At 45.5% G+C, this 20,359-nt stretch overlaps 1 protein-coding gene across 4 annotated transcripts in view; it reads right to left on the bottom strand.

Moving 5' to 3' along the window:
• LBHD2 (LBH domain containing 2) overlaps positions 1-20,359 on the bottom strand; it is a 341,263-nt gene that overhangs the window by 170,725 nt on the left and 150,179 nt on the right. The window lies entirely within an intron of this gene.

Here is a 20,359-nt window from a genome sequence, read left to right as displayed (position 1 = left end):
TCTCCTGCCCCCTGGCTGTGCTTGCTCTCCTGCCTCCTGGCTTTGCTTGCTCTCCTGCCCCCTGGCTGTGTTTGTTCTCCTGACCCCTGGCTGTGCTTGTTTGATATTTCTGGCTCATCGTTCGCAGGGTGTTTCCTTTCCTCATTTTTGCACAGGTTTTATAAGAATATGATATATGACCACATTAGGGTGGTTTGAGAGTCGAGGCGTTCTTCCATTAATAAGGCTGAGGAAATGCAAAGGGTTGTTGTTTGGTTGATTATCTGCGAATACTTGTGTACATCTGGTACTATGAGTGTTACACTTCTGTGGTAATTGGGAGAAATGCCATCTGGACAACCTGGAAAATGTGGATTAGGGCATGAATGTATGTTCCAGAAAAGACCATACTTAAAAGATCTATTCAGATAATTAACTGACCTCTGCTGCAATTTGGACATGGAATCCCAGAAGCCTGTATTCGTGTCAGTCAAAGTCACAAAGGAGATCTCTGAAAATGGTGAACGAAAAAAACAAATGGTGCAGAATAATTTTTTCCACCAGTGATTTGAGTTATCTTGCTATTTCTGTCCAGATGCAATTGGAGGTCAAAAATATGTGTCCCGAATGGATGCCAGGAATAATGTTGGTTCACAGGTGTAGCCCCCTTACCCATATTGTTCAAGGGTCTCTTCCTGTGCTGTGGACAAGGGGATCTTGGAGTACATTGCCCCCAGTAGGAGTCCATAATCAAATAGCTCAAGAATTATTATATGGTGGATAGCCTTGGAATCTTACCAAAACGCATGCTGTGTCCTAAAACAAGTGAGATTATCTGCTTTCATTTATGCCCTTGTTTCTGCCTAAGGATTATTTAAAGGACCTCAGTTCAAGGACATTAATGCCCCATAAAGAGTGTTTGTTCTCAGAGCAGTGTCTGTGTGTGGCTCTGTGTGTGTGTGTGTGTGTGTGTGTGGCTCTGTGTGTGTGTGTGTGGCTCTGTGTGTCTGGCTCTGTGTGTGTGTGCCTCTCTGTGTGTGTGTGGCTCTGTGTGTGTGGCTCTGTGTGTGTGCATCTCAACCAGCTCAGACGTCAATCTCGCCAACTCTGAACACCTTCACTTCCAGATCCACATCGACCCCAAGACCACACTCAGAGGCACCCTCCTTTACAGGCCACCAGGACCCCGCGCACAATTTAGTGAAGACATCACGGACTTCATCACTCCACACGCGCTCCCCTCTGAGGACTACATCCTTTTGGGAGACCTCAACTTTCACCTTGAAAAGAACAACGACCGCAACACCACCACCCTCTTGGACAACCTCGCAAACCTCGGACTTAAACAACTAGTCACCACCTCCACCCACATCGCAGGTCACACACTCGACCCTATCTTCACCTCCAGCAAACATGTCTCCTTCAGCCACACCACAGCTCTCCTTTGGATTGACCACAGCTGCGTTCACTTCACCTACAACAAGCCCACATCCAACAACCACCCCCAACCCACTCTGCAAAGAAACTGGAACAAAATCACCATCGACCAGATCTCCTCATCGCTTCTTCAAAACCCCCCCGCCCACTCCTCAAACCCAGATCAAGCAGCCACCAACCTTACCCAATGGTTATCCAACAGCGCCGACATCCTAGCACCACTGAAAAAACGACAAATCAAACTAGGCAGCAAGAAGGCCTCCTGGTTCAACGATGATCTTAAGAAATCCAAGAAACTTTGTCGCTCCCTCGAGAAGGCCTGGAAAAAAGACCCAACCACCAGCACCAAGGACGCCTTCAAAAACGCCACCCGCATACACCACCAACTAATCCGAAATGCCAAGAAAGCCGCTTTCAAGGACCGTCTAGATAACAACGCCCACAACAGCAAGGAACTATTCAACATCGTCAAGGAATTTACCAACCCCTCAGCCAACTCCAACGACATCACCCCCTCTCAAGCCCTCTGCGACTCCCTAGCCTCATTCTTCCACAACAAAATTGCGGACATCCACAACAGCTTCGACAACCAACCCGGAGACCAACCCACCCAATCCCCTGCAGGACCCCCACCCCCCCTGAACATCCTCAATGACTGGAAGCCAATCTCCACTGAGGACACCATACGTCTGATGAACTCTATCCACTCAGGATCCCCCACAGACCCTTGCCCTCACCACATCTTTAACAAAGCAGACTCCATTATTGCACCGCACCTCCGAGACGTCATCAACTGCTCCCTCAACTCCGCAACCTTCCCGGAAAGCTGGAAACATGCCGAACTCAGCGCCCTCCTGAAGAAACCCACAGCTGACCCCACCGAACTCAAAAACTACCGCCCTATCTCACTCCTTCCATTCCCGGCCAAAGTCATCGAGAAAGCGGTCAACAACCAGCTCGCCGCTTTCCTCGAAACCAACAAATCCCTCGACTCCTCACAATCCGGCTTCCGAGCCAAACACAGCACTGAAACCGCCCTCATCGCAGCAACAGACGACATTCGAACTCTACTGGACAATGGAGACACAGTCGCCCTCATCCTCCTCGACCTCTCCGCAGCCTTCGACACGGTCTGTCATAGCACCCTTCTTCAACGCCTCAGAAACGTCGGAATCCAAGGAAAAGCACTGGAATGGATCACCTCGTTCCTCTCCGGAAGAACCCAGAGAGTCCGCCTTCCACCATTCAAGTCAGAGGCCACTGAAGTCATCTGCGGCGTACCACAAGGGTCCTCACTCAGCCCCACCCTCTTCAACGTATACATGAGCCCCCTTGCGGCCATCGCTCGCCAACACAATCTCAACATCATCTCCTACGCGGATGACACTCAACTGATCCTATCACTCACCAGAGACCCTAACACGGCCAAAACCAACCTGCACGAAGGAATGAAAGAAGTAGCCGAATGGATGAAGCACAGCCGTCTGAAACTGAACTCAGACAAAACAGAAGTTCTCATCCTAGGCACCTCCCCCTCCGCCTGGGATGACTCTTGGTGGCCAGAGGCCCTTGGAAAAGCACCCATCCCGACGGACCACGCACGGAACCTCGGCGTCATCCTGGATTCCTCACTCTCGATGTACAGACAAGTCAACGCCGTTTCTTCATCTTGCTTCAACATTCTTCGCATGCTCAAAAAAACATTTCGTTGGATCCCCACTGAAACTAGAAAAACGGTCACCCACGCTCTGGTCACGAGCCGACTGGACTACGGAAACACCCTCTACGCCGGCACCACCGCAAAACTACAGAAAAAACTCCAACGCATCCAGAACGCTTCAGCCAGACTCATACTAGACATCCCGCGTAAAGAACACATCTCTGGTCACCTGAAAAACCTCCACTGGCTCCCCGTCAATAATAGGATTACTTTCCGGCTCCTAACCCACGCACACAAAGCACTCTACGAAATCGGACCTGAATGCCTCAACACACGACTATCCTTCTACACCCCCTCCCGCCAGCTACGATCCTCCAACCAAGCCCTTGCCACTGTACCTCGCATCAACAAAACCACCATGGGAGGTAGATCCTTCTCCTACCTAGCAGCTAAAACTTGGAACTCACTTCCTACTCACCTTCGCCTTACTCAGAACCACCTAGCATTCAGAAAGCAACTCAAAACGTGGATATTTGACAAGTAATTCCCCACCCTCCTTCAAGCGCCTTGAGACCCTCTGGGTATGTAGCGCGCTATATAAATCTATTGACTTGACTTGACTTGACTTGTGTGGGGCTCTGTGTGTGTGTGTGTGGGTGCAAATGCAATAGGTCTCGCATTTGCGAGTGATTAATCTATTGGCATTGTAAATGACAATGCCATTTATTTATCTGTTTTCAAAACCAACACATAAATAAAAATATTGTCATTGACAATGCCAATAGCTCTAACTTTTGCAAAGGCGAGACCGTCACAACGCGGTCATGATAACGACTGTGTTGTGATTCCCCGCGGATATAAAGAATGCAGGATTTGATCATAGATTCAAATAAGAGTCAGTGATGGTTAGTGAGTGAGATTGTATGAGATTGTGTTCCAGAAGTACTATTCTATGATACAAAGCAATGTTGCACCAATGGTCCTGTGCTGCCTTGTGTCAAAGAGATAGAGAAACCACGCACTATATCTACTAAGATTTGGCACATTGTTTCCCTCCCTGTGCGCTGGTACACTTTTGGCAGCCACACACCAATGCACACACATGCTTGAGCCATAGTGCAAGGTTGTGTGTATTCTCTGAAGCATTGGTTTTATACTGGGAGGGGGGCCTCCCTGTACAAAAATGATGCTTTAAGGCTTTAACCACTTTGTAGTGTGTTGTACAATGCAGCACACATGCAATGTTGGAAAAAGGAGGAGAAATGAAAACATTTCTCGTTGTCATGTCTGCCTTGAGAAGTCTTAAGATGTTGGCACAAATTCCTCTCTTCCAGTGCTTGTGGTGGTTTCTTGGGAACGCCCAATCCCTACTCATGGAATGCCCATTTGATCCAAAAGAAAGGAAAGCAGTGCATAGCACAATTTTGTGTTACTTTGGGATACTATCCAATGCAAACCACAATTTACACTGGATGGTAAATCCCACTCTAACACTTTGCACCGGTCTGCGTCAACACGGTGCAAACTGTTAAGTAAATCTAAGTCCGAGTGTCAGTAAGTATGAGTGAGTCGGAGAAAGATTATTAGTGAATGTAATGAGTGAATGAGAATGAATGAGTGTAATAGGGTGGATGGGAGTGTGAATGTGATGTTAGGGTCATTGGTCATGCCTTCTTGTAAAGAAAAACAGGGGCAAGGGTCATATGATGTCACTTTCAGTGATGACAATATTGTCGAAGAGTATGTGATGTCACTTCCACTCCCCCTTGCATTTTGGTGAGCCGACCACCATGGGAAGGAGCAAGCAGCGTAAAGAGAGAGAGAGAAGCGATTATTTGGGGGAGAAGGTCAAGTAATTCAGTTTATTGAAGAGGCATGAGGCATTACCCCACTCTATTAGGACTGATGAGAAAGTCAGACAAGGAGGTAATGAACCATTCAAAACATGCGGTGGAATTTACAAGCAAGGAAATACCTGATTTTAATGTGAGATGGCACTGTTAAAGAAAATGAAAAGAAATAAACCCCGGGATAGGAAAAAACAGGTAAAAAATGTATTGAAACTCTTAGGTCAGAATATTGCAATTATGTGTGAGACTGAGGAGAGTACCCATTCTTCGCCTTCATTCAGGGCAGAACATGTAAGTAATTGACACACCCTATGTGGGATTTGGCACTCTTTGTCACCAAGCGTGAGGCAATAGGGGGTTTGTCCAGCAAAGCATTTTTGAAATTTTATCCAAAGTCTCCATCAGTTACATGAACCACAACTCCAGAAAGTGCAGTGTTTGTTTCAGACTCATAAGACTTACATTGTCCGTGTCAGCTCCAGGGAGTAAATATTTTCCCTCTTCACAAAGGGCTTCATATACTTTCAATCGTTTGCATGGACCTAAAGAGGATCTTAGTGTGATTTCCTTGTCTAAAACGGTATATTTGCTTCTTAAGCCTGTGTCTTGATTCTGGGGTTGTCTTCCTTACTAAAAGACTACAGAGGTGTGGTGGTAGAGAAGATTAGTGGATTAAGTCACAGCAAGACCGCTCATGAGGAATGTTTTTTTTAATTTTCTCCCTTGCCCCTATCCCTCCCCTCTCCCTACACTCACTTCCCTCCCTGGAAAACCCATCCATTACTCCCATGGCCTAGGCCTTTGGATGTCTCAGTGGTGGTGTATCTTTTTATTATTTTACAAATATTATGGCCGATATTCTATTTCTATTTCTTTTCATTATGAATAACGTCCAAAAAAGCATCTACCTCGTCCACTGTACGGAATGTATACATTTTGTTGTGCCACATGACTTTTAGAAAGGCGGGAAATTTTAATTGAGCTGTAGCTCCTATCTCTCTTAAGGGTGTCAATCGCTTTCCCATCTCCCATTGCCTGTTTGCTGTAGCTGGTGACAAATCAGACCTAATATCAATTGTTACTCCATCTATCACAATAGATTTTTTTCTTTAAAGCAAGTGACTGAATTTTCTCCTTTAATGAGTATGTCGCAAAATTAATAAAACATTTTCTTGGCTTAGCCCGGTCTGGATTCAACCTAAAAGGATCTCGATGTATTCATTGAATATCACGGACTAAATTTTCCTCAGTTTCCTCTAGTGCTAACTCTTTCTTCAGCAACTGCACTACAAAAGTCTTTATATCTGACCCCTCTTTTCCTTCTGGAAGTTTGAGAATTTTTAGGTTGTTGCGCCTTTGCATATTTTCCAGCCTTTCTATCCTTTCATCCATTTGCCTGTCTTTAGAATATAGAGTCTCTATCTCCTTACGGTTATCCAAAACTCTTCCCTGCACCACTTTCATTGCGGATTCCATCTCTCCTGCACGTGTCGTTAATTTATCTATCTTATCCTCTAACAACGCACATGTGGCACTAATATGCTCTTGATTCTTCCTAGAGGCTTCGAAACCTAAATGGATATCCTGTTCCAGTTTTCTTAAGAGTTCCATAACGGACACATCTGATGAGGCAGATCTCTCTTGCTGTCCTGAGCCCAACTCAATTATGGATAACATCGTCTTTTTATTACTACAGGTTTCATCCCTCCTTTTAAATATATCCTCTACCGTCTTCTCTCCCAATTCAGCAGAGACGACAAGTGAGCTTTCAGCTAACATATTTAATGTGACTGATGTTGTAGATTGGAATATCTGCTCCATAGATACCTCTGCATCAGAACTAGCCCCCTTATCTGCCTCCATCTCTGTATCCAAAACCTGAAATGGGTTTGGTGTTGAAAGAGTTGACCAGTCCTGTTCGCGTTCCTCTCCTTCCATAGATTTTGATGTATATTCAATTTTTTCCTCGAGCTCTACTGCCTCACCAGCCCTAACTTGAGGTTGAGGGGTAGAGTCAGGCTTCAACACCAGCACCTTTGGGACTGGCTTAAAATAGAGGTTAAGTGAAGGAGCTATTGGGGTCTTAAATCCAGTCTCTTTTTTTTGTCTTTTTTTCTTTTCCCTCTTTGAAGGCGAGACCTTCAGGCTTAGGGAAAGCTTTTTCCTCTGTCTCAGCGTTTTTCACCCCCCCTTGTGTACTATCACTTTTATTTAACCCCACAAGAATGTCTATTCCCAGCCTCTTACTCCTTAATTGGTATCTTGTGGGGTTGCCTCCCTCGTTCACCCTCCTGCTTACTTGCTCCGCACGGGTCCCTTGCGGTATGCTTTTGGGGTTGGGATTGCTCGTGATGGCTTCCAGCCCTCGACCCCTTCCTCCGCTTGTTGGAGTGCCGATTTTCGCAAGCACTCGGCGTCCTCTGCTGACCCCCTGCGCCGCTCGCTCCCAGCTCCCGGCTGGCAAGTAGCGCGACTCCGCCCCCTCACTCTCAGTCCCGGCAGCTTGCAGGGCTGGGTTCTCCGCCATCCGCCGCTGCCGCTGCCGCTGCTGCTGCTGCTGGTCTCCCGAACCCAGCCGGCAGACAGCCTCCAGGATCTGCCGGTAGCTCGCCGTGACTTCCGCCAAGTCTGCCTTACACCCCGGTACGTGCAAACCCTGAGTAAAAACACCGACAGTCGACCTTTCTCTTCAAACTGACACCACCACTATTCCGACATCCGCGACCCGCTGATTAGCCGGCCGCCATGTTTTCCGAAAAAATGGGCAGTATGTGACAAGCATGACAAGTATGATGAGCAGGGCTGGAAATAAGGAGTTAAGGTTCCTTACATGGAATGTCAATGGGCTCCGAGTTCAATCTAGGAGATTACTGATTTTGAAATATTTAGAAGATTCACCAGCGCAGATCATCATCTTGCAAGAAACACATTTAACACAAAAGGAAAGCAAAGAGATATTTAGTACTCAAAAATGGATTGCAAATGCTATTTTTACATCCCAAGACTTGGTTACAAAGGGAGTAGCTATTTTGATTAGAAAAGGATCTGATATCGTAGTCGAAAATAGTGTAGTAGATGGTAGAGGAAGATGGGTGATTTGTAGATTACGACTGTCGAGTGAAGTGCTGACAGTTGTAGGCTATTATGGTCCGAATATAGATGATCCCACAGTTTTAGAGAAAGTTGAATTGGAGTTATTGGATTTTCCAGGTAAAATCATTATGGCAGGGGATTTTAATACAGTATTAGACGGTAAGCTGGATAGAGCGGGCAATGCCAGAGCAATAATGAATAGTAAAATGACGGCCAAGGTTAAGTCAATGATGGGGCAACTAGGACTCTGTGATATTTGGAGATTTAAATTTGCACAACAGCTAGGGTTTACTTTCTACAATAAAAAGTATAAACACAGCTCACGGATAGATTTTTTTCTGATTGACAATAGACTGAAAGAGAGAGTTATAGGTGTAGATCACATAGGGGCGCATTTATCAGATCATTCGGGTGTGAGTCTAAATTTGAGGTTGGAAGCAGAAGAAATCACTTCAGTTTGGAGACTAGATCGGACAATTTTAGCTGATGCAGTGGTCCTAGAAACTCTTAAAGAAGAGATACAAGTTTTTCTAGAAGTAAATGTGGGCTCAGCTAAGGAAGATACAGTATGGGAAGCGTGTAAAGCGTTCATGAGAGGTAGAATGGGAGCTCAAGGGGCAAAGAAACGAAGACTGTATTATAGTCAGGTCTCAAAGTTAGAAAAAGAGATTCGAGAGTGCGAAATTAATCGAATCCCCCAGGATGTGACTACTTCAGATGGCCCATGAGAGAAAAATCTTCTAGACTTAAAGGTTCAACTTACTGCAATACTTACACAACGAGTTAAAGAGAGATGGGAAGCTAGTCGGTTGGCACATTTTTCATATGGAGAGGGATGTGGCAAGCTACTAGCGTGGAAAGCCAAGAAAGATGTCGTACGGAATCATATTAAAGAGATCAAGAAACCGGGCATAGATCAAACTATAACAGAAAACAAACAGATTGTAGAAGCATTTCAGGAATACTTTACGAATGTCTATACAGAAGACCTTTGTCCAGATAAAAATGAGATTGAGACCTGGCTACCCCTAATAAAACCACTGTCAGATGAGGATATGCTTGGGCTTAATAAGGAAATCACTCAAGAAGAGCTGATGAAAGTGATTAAGGATAGCAAAAGAGGGAACGCCCCTGGACCAGATGGTCTACCCGCAGAAGTGTATAAAGCCCTAGGAAATACGTTGGCCCCCACTCTGTGCCACTTGTATAATAGAATTTTTAGGGGGGAAGTGAAAATTCCAAGCTCTTGGAATGAGGCAAATATTGTTTTAATACTTAAACCAGGAAAATCTCCAAAAAACATGGATGCCTATAGGCCGATTTCACTTTTAAATTGTGATTATAAATTCTTTTCTAAAATTTTGGCTGATAGGCTTGGTAAAATAATCCATAAATTGATACATGAAGATCAAAGGGGTTTCATTAAGAGGAGGCACTTAAAAGACCTTACCTACTCTTTGATAGGTTTGATAGATTTAGCCTCTAAATATGAATATCCCTTGGCAGTGATAGCATTAGACGCTGCCAAGGCCTTTGATCGAGTTAATTTTGTATACTTAAAAACTATCCTGCAATATCTTAATTTAGGAGACAAATTTACGCAATCCATCTTTTCATTATATTGTGCCCCGACTTCGCGAGTACTTATAAATGGAACTCTTACGCTTCCTATCAGGGTAATGCGGGGCACCCGGCAAGGATGTCCCTTATCACCTTTACTTTTTAACATATATATAGAGCCTCTCGCTTGTAAAATTAGAGCCTCAGAAGAGATACCTCCTTTTGCTGTGATGGGCTGGGCAAAGAAATTAGGTTTATATGCGGATGATATTATTGTTTATTCTACTAATTTAGTTACATCTTTGGAAAACTTAGTAAACACAACAAAAGACTTTGGTAGGATTTCTGGTTATCAGTTAAATCAAGAAAAGACCGAGATAATGACCTGGAATCTTAACACGAGAGGGGTAAAAACTACAGCAGAAATGAGATATCTTGGTGTCAGGATTACACAGAAGATCGAGGACCTGGCTAAAACTAATTTTGACAGAGTGAAAAAAGAGGTTGGTGATACGCTAAAAGGTTGGATAAACATACCTTTGTCAATATATGGGAGATCTAACCTTGTAAAGATGGTGATTATACCAAAAATTACTTTTTTGTTTGAGACTATTCTGTTGTGCTTTAAAAAGGAATGGTTGGCGAAAATACAAAGTATGATAACTTCATTTATTTGGGCGTCAAAAACCTCTCGAATTTCATGGAAGAAAATAAGAAGAAGTGTAAATAAAGGAGGGTTGGCGGCTCCAGATTTACAAATATATGCATGGGCTTTTTGTTTATAAAATTGCAGGATGTTATTGGGTACCCTTGTTCAATCTCAGATCGGCGGACTTTTTGGGATAATGCTGAAGATATCAGGTTATCACGAGTTTGGATACTTATATAAGTTTGGAGACCCCAAGTTTTTTAAAAAGGTGAAACTCAAGACTCTGAGGGACCTGGCCGGGATTTGGTATAAAATAAGAAAAGTATTTAAGATCCCCTATCTAAGTTATATGGCTCCGATATGGGAATCGCCGGGAGCTCCTTCTTGGACAAGAGACGCTTTAGCCTTAAATTTGATAAAGGAGCCCGCCTTGCAAAGATGGAAAGATTTATTTCTAGACGGAAATTTAATTTCTTGGAGTTCTTGCCAACAAAAGTGGGGCAAATCAGTCAGAATCAGGGATTGGACGGGAAAATTACTTTGAATTAAAGCTGGAGTCAATGGTTTTTAAGAAGGAAGTTGCTTGCTGGTACTGGCGAATATTGGAAATGGAGGATGGAACATTTGATTTACCAGAGACCCTGTGGAAGAAAAGCTTGCCAAGGATCGCGACAGAAGACCAATGGCAAGTAACTATGAGCATGCTATACAGAATTGTTAAACCTGCAAACCTAAGGCGAAATGTTTTATTTACCATTCACAGGGCATACTGGTCCCCGTACAGGCTCTCTAAATTTAAGGATGGAGGAATAGTCAAATGTCCAAAATGTAAAGCTCCAAATGTCGATGACTTACACATGTTTGTATCGTGTCCGAATATCAAACAATTCTGGATTGAAGTGAGTAACTCCCTTTCCAAAGCATTGAACCAACCCATTGAGGTAAGCCCTGAATTAATTATTACCGGGAGATATGATTTACAAAATAGAGTTTTGGGTAACAATGTTAGACTTATTTTTTATGCTATGTTATTAGCACGCCGAGAGATATGTAAATTATGGGTCTCACCACTCAGTCCTACTTTATTGGACTGGATCTTAGCCATGAGATACACGGCTAAGCTTGATATGTTAGATCGCTCTAAAAGAAATAGAGGTTTTTGGATACCCTTCCTGCTAAATTTTGGTTAAAGTTATATTTATGTTAAAAGTCCGATGATTAAGCCCGTGCCTGTCTAGCTGGTATATGGATCATCCGAGGACGAGGAATAGAGATGGTGGAGGATACACATCTTGGGTCGGGTGGTCAAGAAGGATAGTTGAGAGGAGACCAGAACCAAAAATATGTGTTGTCTACGCCCCATAACTCTAGACCAGCCTAATAGACAATAACAGCCCAGTGGTGGATAAGTACGAAGTTATGGGCGGCAAGACGGCAAATGAGGATAAAAAAATAAATAAAAAAAAAGATTAGTGGAATAATGAGTTATGACAGCTAATGATGGACAGCACATAGCTTCTAGGGGAGAAGCGTGCTATACACCAGTTTTCAGGATAGCTTGCCTCTTTAAATGACTCCCATTCATGATCAATTCAAGTACATTTTTATTGTTGCTACAGAGTTCAGGACTTAATATTCAGCACACCATCTCTAGAAAATGGAGATCCCTTGCAAGCGCATATTTATTTATTTATTTCATTTATCTATAGAGTTTTATATAGCGCAAACTTGACCCGAGAGTATTTGAGCGCATCACATAGTTAAAAGTAGAGGATACAGGAGTTACATAAGGGGTAAAAAGCATTACACGGGATAAGCACAAATACATAACGACTGTGCCCAGAAGCAAAGTCAAAGCAGTTAAATGTGTTTTGTGTAAAATAAAAGCAGATGCAAGTACATATGAAAAATAAAAAGAACAATGTTACACTGTTGAAAAGTGAGGGGAAAACAATCTATTTGAGTAAACAGAGCACATATAATATGCAAGTGTTGGTGGGAAGTGAACGCAGAGTATGGGCGGAGCATAGCATGCTACATATTTTTGTGGCAGCAGTGAATCCCGAAAGTATAGCAGGACGAAACATATCGGTGTGAAATGACAATTATAAAACCAATATCATCAAATAAACAAACAAGCATAACATGTCAGCAAGCAAATAACATTTGTCGAAACCATTGTTGGCTCACAGTGATCGGAAAAAGCATGCACAGTTTTCTCATCAATAATTTTACAGCAAATGTTACAGTGATATTATCAATGATGTCAGTACACGAGCTAGAGTTACTTGAGATAACCATAACTTTAAGTGCTGAACTCCTATGGTTTTGTGTGTGTAAAATGTGAACCTAACTATAACTTCCCTGTAACCTTTGGTTTTTAGTGATTTCTATGGTTTTAAATCTTATTTCTTAACTATAACATCCCTGCAATCTTTGTTTCTTTTCAGTGAATTTCTATGGTTTTTTAACATAAAGTATTATTTAATTACCATACGTTAATCTGTTAGTTAGTGTTTGCCTTTGCTCCTGTCTGGTGGTAGAGTTTTGAAACTTCCTGCCAAAAGTGAACAGACATGTAAGTCTACTCCCAGTCAGAAGAAGATTTAAACATGCTTCTGCTGGCAGTGCGCAGATTGCGTTCTGTTTTCCTGCCTGAAGTGATGCGGGCAGTGAAACAGAACATATACTGCTCCAGCCTGGAGGGAGCATGCAAAAAACAGTTGCTCCATCTAAGCAGGAGCAATTCTGACTCCTGCACTGTGTCGGGAGCTAGCTGTGGCCACTGGGGTCCTGAGGTTCCCCCTGTAGCCCTCAACGTTTGCTGTGTGGATCCCACGGGTGTACTAGGCACCCACCTCGCACCCCAGGGGAACAGATCCCCGAGGCTGTGAAGGCTCAGGGAGGGGGACCATGCAGCCCCCTCCCCTTTTAAACAAATAACGACCTCAGAGGACAGGGTCCCGGGTCTCCTTAATATAAATGTTTTGACCCTCAGAGGATGAGGTCCCGGGGGCCCAAAGGCCAACCCTACACTGTGTGCATCAAAGACTGTGAGAGGTGTGGGGTTGGCAGCCTGCTGAATTTTGGCCACAGGGCCTGGCGTCAGGCCAAACCCTGTAACCAACCGCCCACTGTGCGCAGCCAAAGGCTGTGTGCAGCATTGCGTTTGCTGCCTGCGAGGAGTTGGATGCAGGGCCTGGCTGTAAGACAGGCCAGAGACTACCCAATGAAACACACAAATAAAGGCCAACCAAGATGTGGAGTTGGCTGCCTCTGAGTGGCTGCCTCAGTCAACCCCACGCCAAGCATGACGAAAGGTTGTGCACCTCATGTAGTTACCTGCCTGTAGGGGGAGGGGTTAACTGCCTTCAGGTGGGTTGACCATGGCCAGGCCCTGTCCCCAACCTCCTCCACACCTTGAACAGCTGAAGGCTGTGTGTAGGTATGGTTACCTTTACGTATGTCAATAAAATATACATTACGTAAAAAAACTAGAAATTCACTGATAAAACGAAAGGTTAACGTTACTTAAAGTTAGGTGTGATAAAAAGATTTGTTTTGTAAAAAAAAACCTTAGAAATTCACTGAAAACATCAAAGGTTTAAGTAATGTTATGTTAGATGACTATGTCAGTGACAACATTAATGATTTGGAAAAAAAAATTACCAGCTATAGTTAGCATAGCTAACTATAACGTGTGCCCTGCCATGCATTGCTTATGACTTAGCATATTAAATCTCTCATAACATGCTCTATGCCATTATTGATGACGTACACATTACTCTATAAACTAGTATTGCCTGAAAGTAAGTACAAAATAGCTCAGAATAATTGAAGCTTCATTAATGCCATAACAGATACAACTCCCTTAGGTTTAGCAGGCATGTGTTATGTGCAACTGTGACCCTATGCCATATGCTTCATGGGAAGCCTAGGTCACATTAACAATCACACCAGTATATATGGGAAACCCTTAATGCGCATGGTGTTCACTTTGATCCAACTGTTCAGAGAAAGCCAAGATCTTCAAGATAATCAACATCTGTTTCAAAATTGATGCCCTATTACAGACAGCTTTTACCTTTATCAAACCCTTCAAAGTCTCCGAACCTACATTGAAAAATGAAGTTGATATAAGTAGAAAAGTGGCTACTGTAAACAGTGTTTACTTTCTGGAGAGAAGTTACTCCGAACCACGCTATTTGCAGACAGTGAAACTCTCTTAAGAAATACACCAGAGTATTAAAAAGTGACTACTAAAACTCTAGGCAACACTCGTCAAAAAATACACTATTCGCTTAAAATAACCATAGTCTGAAAGTGCAAAAAATCATACTACCTACAGCCTTCATAGTATGGTAAACACTTTACAGATAGCCCATATTGCGAAGCAAAACAAGCACATGTACACAGGTTAGTACCCGGTGCACACAATCTTCTAAGTTATGTAGAAATTCTCAAGCCTGCTTACAATACTTAGTATGTAGCACATAGAATTGTTTCCCTGTTGGAAACCTTTTCTGCAGAACCAAATAACTTGTGTGGAACATACTGCACACAAGTCATCAACTGTCAACCGCGCACCGAGTTATTCCTCAATTTAAACATTTATAACGTCTTCAATACCTCTACACACCTTTGATGCATTACCAGCACATGTGTTTTGTAAACACTTACATCTATTTGCTGGGCACAAGCTGTACAAAATTAGGCAGCGAAATGATATGGTAGTTATCCACACTATTTAAATTACAAAACTAAGGCACACACTCATTGGATGATGTCACCAGTGATGCCATTAATGATGTTATTTAAGATATTATCAGTGATGTTATAAATGATGCCATACAACATGTCATGAGTGATGTGCACAAGTTAAAGTTAGCTCTGCTTACTATAACTGGTGGATTTCTGTGTTTTTTATTAGTTCAAAATGTTAATGTTGTCACTGCCATTGTCACCTAACTATAAAATTTCTTTAAGTTTTGTTTTTTTCAGTGATATATATGTAGATACGTGCCTTGAGGAGGTAGTGGTAGGTGATGTAGTGGATGAGTGAATGCAATGTATTGTATGCGGAAATTTAGAACCTTGATATAGAGTCACACAAACCTCTTTGGTCTGCTGATGAGAGGACCCTGCTATGTAAAGGGTAAAATCTGGAAAATATCAATACACTAAATAGCCTAGCAAGGATACTGTAGTTTTAAATGCTGGGTGTTCTTATATGCTCAGACATGAGGCCTCTGGAAGCAGCCATGTAACTGATAGCTGTCTCTTCATAGCTCCAGGCATTGAGAGCTCGTGCAGTCCCTCATCGCCCAGCAATGGCTTTCCTTAGCGTAGGTGCACAGTCTTATTCCCTATTCCACTTGTTGCAGCGGCAGAACAGCAGCAGCTCCTCCATAGGGGACACTGGAGCATCGCCCCACTTACTGCGAGCCCCTTGCCACACAAAAAACACATATGTTATTTCAGCTTATATACACATTTATGATTTCCCCCGTGTGGGCATAAAAGTCTGCTTCTTTTAGGGCATGGTTAATTTGAGCAAAAGTGGGGCCATGTAACTGAAGCGACAGGAGTCTGGCTGTGTCCAGGGTGACATGCACAGTTCAGGTCTCCACTATTCTCCACTGTCAGGGAGCCAGGGACTGCACAGACACAGTAAAGATAGCTCTTTACTATCATAAATAGCATGCGAGCAGTATCTCGATTGCTGGTACCATGTCTTCGTTGGCCTGGCCTGCACATGGGCAGTGGGGGCAGGTGGATAAGGATGACAGAAAATAGTTACTTGGCAGTGGGTAAGTACAATATGAGTATCATGTTTTCCTTTTGTTCATCCACTGGATCTTTGAAATCACAGCTTAAAGCTTTTCATTAAAAAAGCATTGCAGAACAGTATGGTTAATTTCCTGTGTATTACGATTATTTCCACACCCAGTCCTGAGGCGGAAAGCCGGGAGCTGGTGGTACGAGTTTACTTTGCATTTATCTAAAATTTTAATCTTTGTGTGGTGTCACTTACTCTGTTGTTTTTAAAGCGCCACTGTCAGGAACTAAATCTCTTCCAGCGCACAGCCGACTTGAACGCTGTCGCGCCCTTCACCCACTTGAGCGGCCGCCATCAGCCCAGGCGCGGGCGCTGACCACGCCCCCTTTAGGCCACGGCCCCCGACCTGCCTAGAAAAGCGCTGAGAAGTAGCGCCTTCCATTATTTCCACACCCAGTCCTGAGGCGGACGCCGGGAGCTGGTGGTACGAGTTTACTTTGCATTTATCTAAAATTTTAATCTTTGTGTGGTGTCACTTACTCTGTTGTTTTTAAAGCGCCACTGTCAGGAACTAAACCTCTTCCAGCGCACAGCCGACTTGAACGCTGTCGCGCTCTTCACCCACTTCAGCGGCCTCCATCAGCCCAGGCGTGCGCGCTGACCATGCCCCCTTTAGGCCACGCCCCCCGACCTGCCTAGAAAAGCGCTGAGAAGTAGCGCCTTCCATTATTTCCACACCTAGTCCTGAGGCGGAAAGCCGGGAGCTGGTGGTACGAGTTTACTTTGCATTTATCTAAAATTTTAATCTTTGTGTGGTGTCACTTACTCTGTTGTTTTTAAAGCGCCACTGTCAGGAACTAAATTCTCTTCCAGCGCACAGCCGACTTGAACGCTGTCGCGCCCTTCACCCACTTGAGCGGCCGCCATCAGCCCAGGCGTGCGCGCTGACCACGCCCCCTTTAGGCCACGCCCCCCCCCGACCTGCCTAGAAAAGCGCTGAGAAGTAGCGCCTTCCATTATTTCCACACCCAGTCCTGAGGCGGAAAGCCGGGAGCTGGTGGTACGAGTTTACTTTGCATTTATTTATAATTTTAATCTTTGTGTGGTGTCACTTACTCTGTTGTTTTTAAAGCGCCACTGTCAGGAACTAAACCTCTTCCAGCGCACAGCCGACTTGAACGCTGTCGCGCCCTTCACCCACTTGAGCGGCCGCCATCAGCCCAGGCGTGCGCGCTGACCACGCCCCCTTTAGGCCACGCCCCCCGACCTGCCTAGAAAAGCGCTGAGAAGTAGCGCCTTCCATTATTTCCACACCCAGTCCTGAGGCGGAAAGCCGGGAGCTGGTGGTACGAGTTTACTTTGCATTTATCTAAAATTTTAATCTTTGTGTGGTGTCACTTACTCTGTTGTTTTTAAAGCGCCACTGTCAGGAACTAAATCTCTTCCAGCGCACAGCCGACTTGAACGCTGTCGCGCCCTTCACCCACTTGAGCGGCCGCCATCAGCCCAAGCGTGCGCGCTGACCACGCCCCCTTTAGGCCACGCCCCCCAACCTGCCTAGAAAAGCGCTGAGAAGTAGCGCCTTCCATTATTTCCACACCCAGTCCTGAGGCGGAAAGCCGGGAGCTGGTGGTACGAGTTTACTTTGCATTTATCTAAAATTTTAATCTTTGTGTGGTGTCACTTACTCTGTTGTTTTTAAAGCGCCACTGTCAGGAACTAAACCTCTTCCAGCACACAGCCGACTTGAACGCTGTCGCGCTCTTCACCCACTTGAGCGGCCGCCATCAGCCCAGGCGTGCGCGCTGACCACGCCCCCTTTAGGCCACGCCCCCCTCAGCTAGACATGTGCATGCACAGGAAGCGCAGCGGACGAGCGCAGCGGGAGCGCCTAAGGCAAGCCCGTCTGCGCCCGTCCGCGCTCGACCGGGCTCAGGGCCAGAACCTACGCCGGAGCCAGCTTCCAACAGGGTAAGTTACTCTCGCCGAGCCCTCCTAAGTCTCAGACCTACCAATAACACTTTGTGCAATTATGTTCATGAAGTAGACGGACCCTTCACTAGCTGCGCACTCTGTCACCCAGTCCAGCTACAACTTACCAATCCACCCACCTCACACCCTGGCCTTAAACTGGCCGTACTGAATTGCAGGTCGCTCCCCAAGCATGCTTTGCTCATCAATCACTTACTTATAGACCACGACCTCGACACTCTGTTCCTCACAGAAACGTGGCTTACAGCTCACTCGGATTCGGACGTGGTCATAGCCCTACCCCCAGGCTTCCTCATCCAGTCCCAACCACGCCCCTCTGGCAGAGGAGGTGGACTAGCTATCCTCCACCGGGATCACTTCTCCTGCAGAATTAATGACGCCCACATCTCGGACTCAGAAAGCTGCCAATTCACCATCCAGCTGGCACCGACAAGTTCGCTGTCAGGCCTCCTAGTATATCGTCCCCCTGGCCATTTTGGCCCCTTTGCTAGCGCTCTTTTAGAATCAATATCTTCACTGGCACATTCTACCTCCAACTTTACTATACTAGGAGACCTGAATATTCATTTCGACGACCCCCTAGATATAGCGGCCGCCGATTTGATTCTAGACCTGGCAGCCTACGGCCTCCAACTGACCAACTCTGGAGCCACCCACATCAAGGGTCACCTGCTAGACCCAGTCTTTACCAATGTCCACACCCTCCAAACCAAAGTGTCTCTTCCCCTCCCCTGGACGGACCATTTTCTGGTCCCTCTCTTCTTACCAGGAGTATTCAGGAAGCCCCACAAGCCTGCCACCTACACCTGGGACAGGGCATGGTCCAGACTCTCTACAGAGGACTGGGCCAGAGCCTTGAACTCGACGACCCCTACTCCGTCAGAGGACCCTGACACAGCGGACAGAAATTTCAGAGAGTGGATCTCCACCTCCCTGGATTCTATCCTCCCCATAAAAACTCGTGAGGATAAAAACGGAAAGAGAGGATCAGCCTGCCTGGTTCAGCCCGGAACTTAGAACCCTCCGCAAAGAATGCAAAAAAGCGGAGCGACTGTGGAGAAAGGACTGGCTCCACTCCAGTAAGGACGCCTACCGTAGGTCGGTGAGAACTTATAAATCCACCCTGAAACTCACTAAAGCCTCATACTACGATGCTAGAATAAAAAATGCCACTAATTCAGCGAGAGAGTCGTATCTCATCGCCAAAGAGCTTCTGAAAATACCAGCACCCCCCTCCTCCAATAGGTCCCCTCCGGGCAGAAGCGATGAACTGGCAACCTACTTTGATTCCAAAATCTCCCGTATCTTGGCCTCACTTCCTCCTCCCAGTCAGTTAACCCACAGCAACACTGATGTGTCTGTCGTCCACACAGGAATCATCCCACATCCACAGCTGACCGCGTTTAGGGCAGTATCTCTGGACGAAGTGGGAAAGACTCTGGCCAAGATGAAAAGCGGGTCCCCCTGTGACCCCGCTCCCATGAGATTCCTGAAAACAGTGGCCCCTGCTATCGTGCCCCCTATCACGGAGCTGATTAACATCTCGCTGTCCCAAGGCTCTGTCCCTTCGAGCTGGAAGGGTGCAGTAGTCAAAGCTCTCCTTAAAAAACCTCAACTGGACCCTTCCGATCTGGCAAACTACAGGCCGATCTCGCTCCTCCCGGGCATTAGCAAAATGGCCGAAAAACTGGTCAATGTCCAACTGTCCCAGTTCCTCGAATCCAACAACCTTCTGCGTCGGTCCCAAACTGGGTTTTGTCCTGGCCACGGCACGGACACCGCCCTCCTCGCAGTCATCGAGGAGGCAAGGTGCATCTTGGATTCAGGAGGGTCAGTGGCAGTGATCCTCCTGGACCTTAGTGCAGCCTTTGACACGGTGAACCACCGTGTCTTGCTCCACCGGCTGGCCAGGGCAGGACTCGGGGGTACCGCGCTTGCCTGGATAGAGTCTTTTCTATCGGGCCGTTCGTTCAAGGTCTGGGATGGCAATTCCCGCTCAGCCTCACTCCCTCTTTCTAGCGGAGTCCCCCAAGGGTCTTCGCTAAGTCCCACTTTGTTTAACGCCTATATGGCCCCTCTGGAGGATGTAGCTGCCCCATTTGGGATCAAGATAGTGAGCTACGCGGACGACACGCAATTGGTCGTCTCACTCTCACATCTTGACCACCATCCAGACAATCTGTTGAACTGCCTCCAGGAAATCCACCACTGGATGTGCGATTCATCACTTAAGCTCAACGGATCTAAAACCGAAGTCATGCTCATGGGCAAGAAATGGGCTACTATTCCTCCATCGGTCTGGCCTGATGTTTTTGGCGAGGTGCCCACCCCGAAGAAGGAAATCAAGACTCTGGGAGTCT

This window comes from Lissotriton helveticus, chromosome 9, assembly GCF_964261635.1.
Source record: "Lissotriton helveticus chromosome 9, aLisHel1.1, whole genome shotgun sequence".
Taxonomy (NCBI): Eukaryota; Metazoa; Chordata; class Amphibia; order Caudata; family Salamandridae; genus Lissotriton; species Lissotriton helveticus.
Note: the sequence above shows the minus strand (reverse complement) of the source record. Positions and strands in the feature narration are given on the sequence as shown.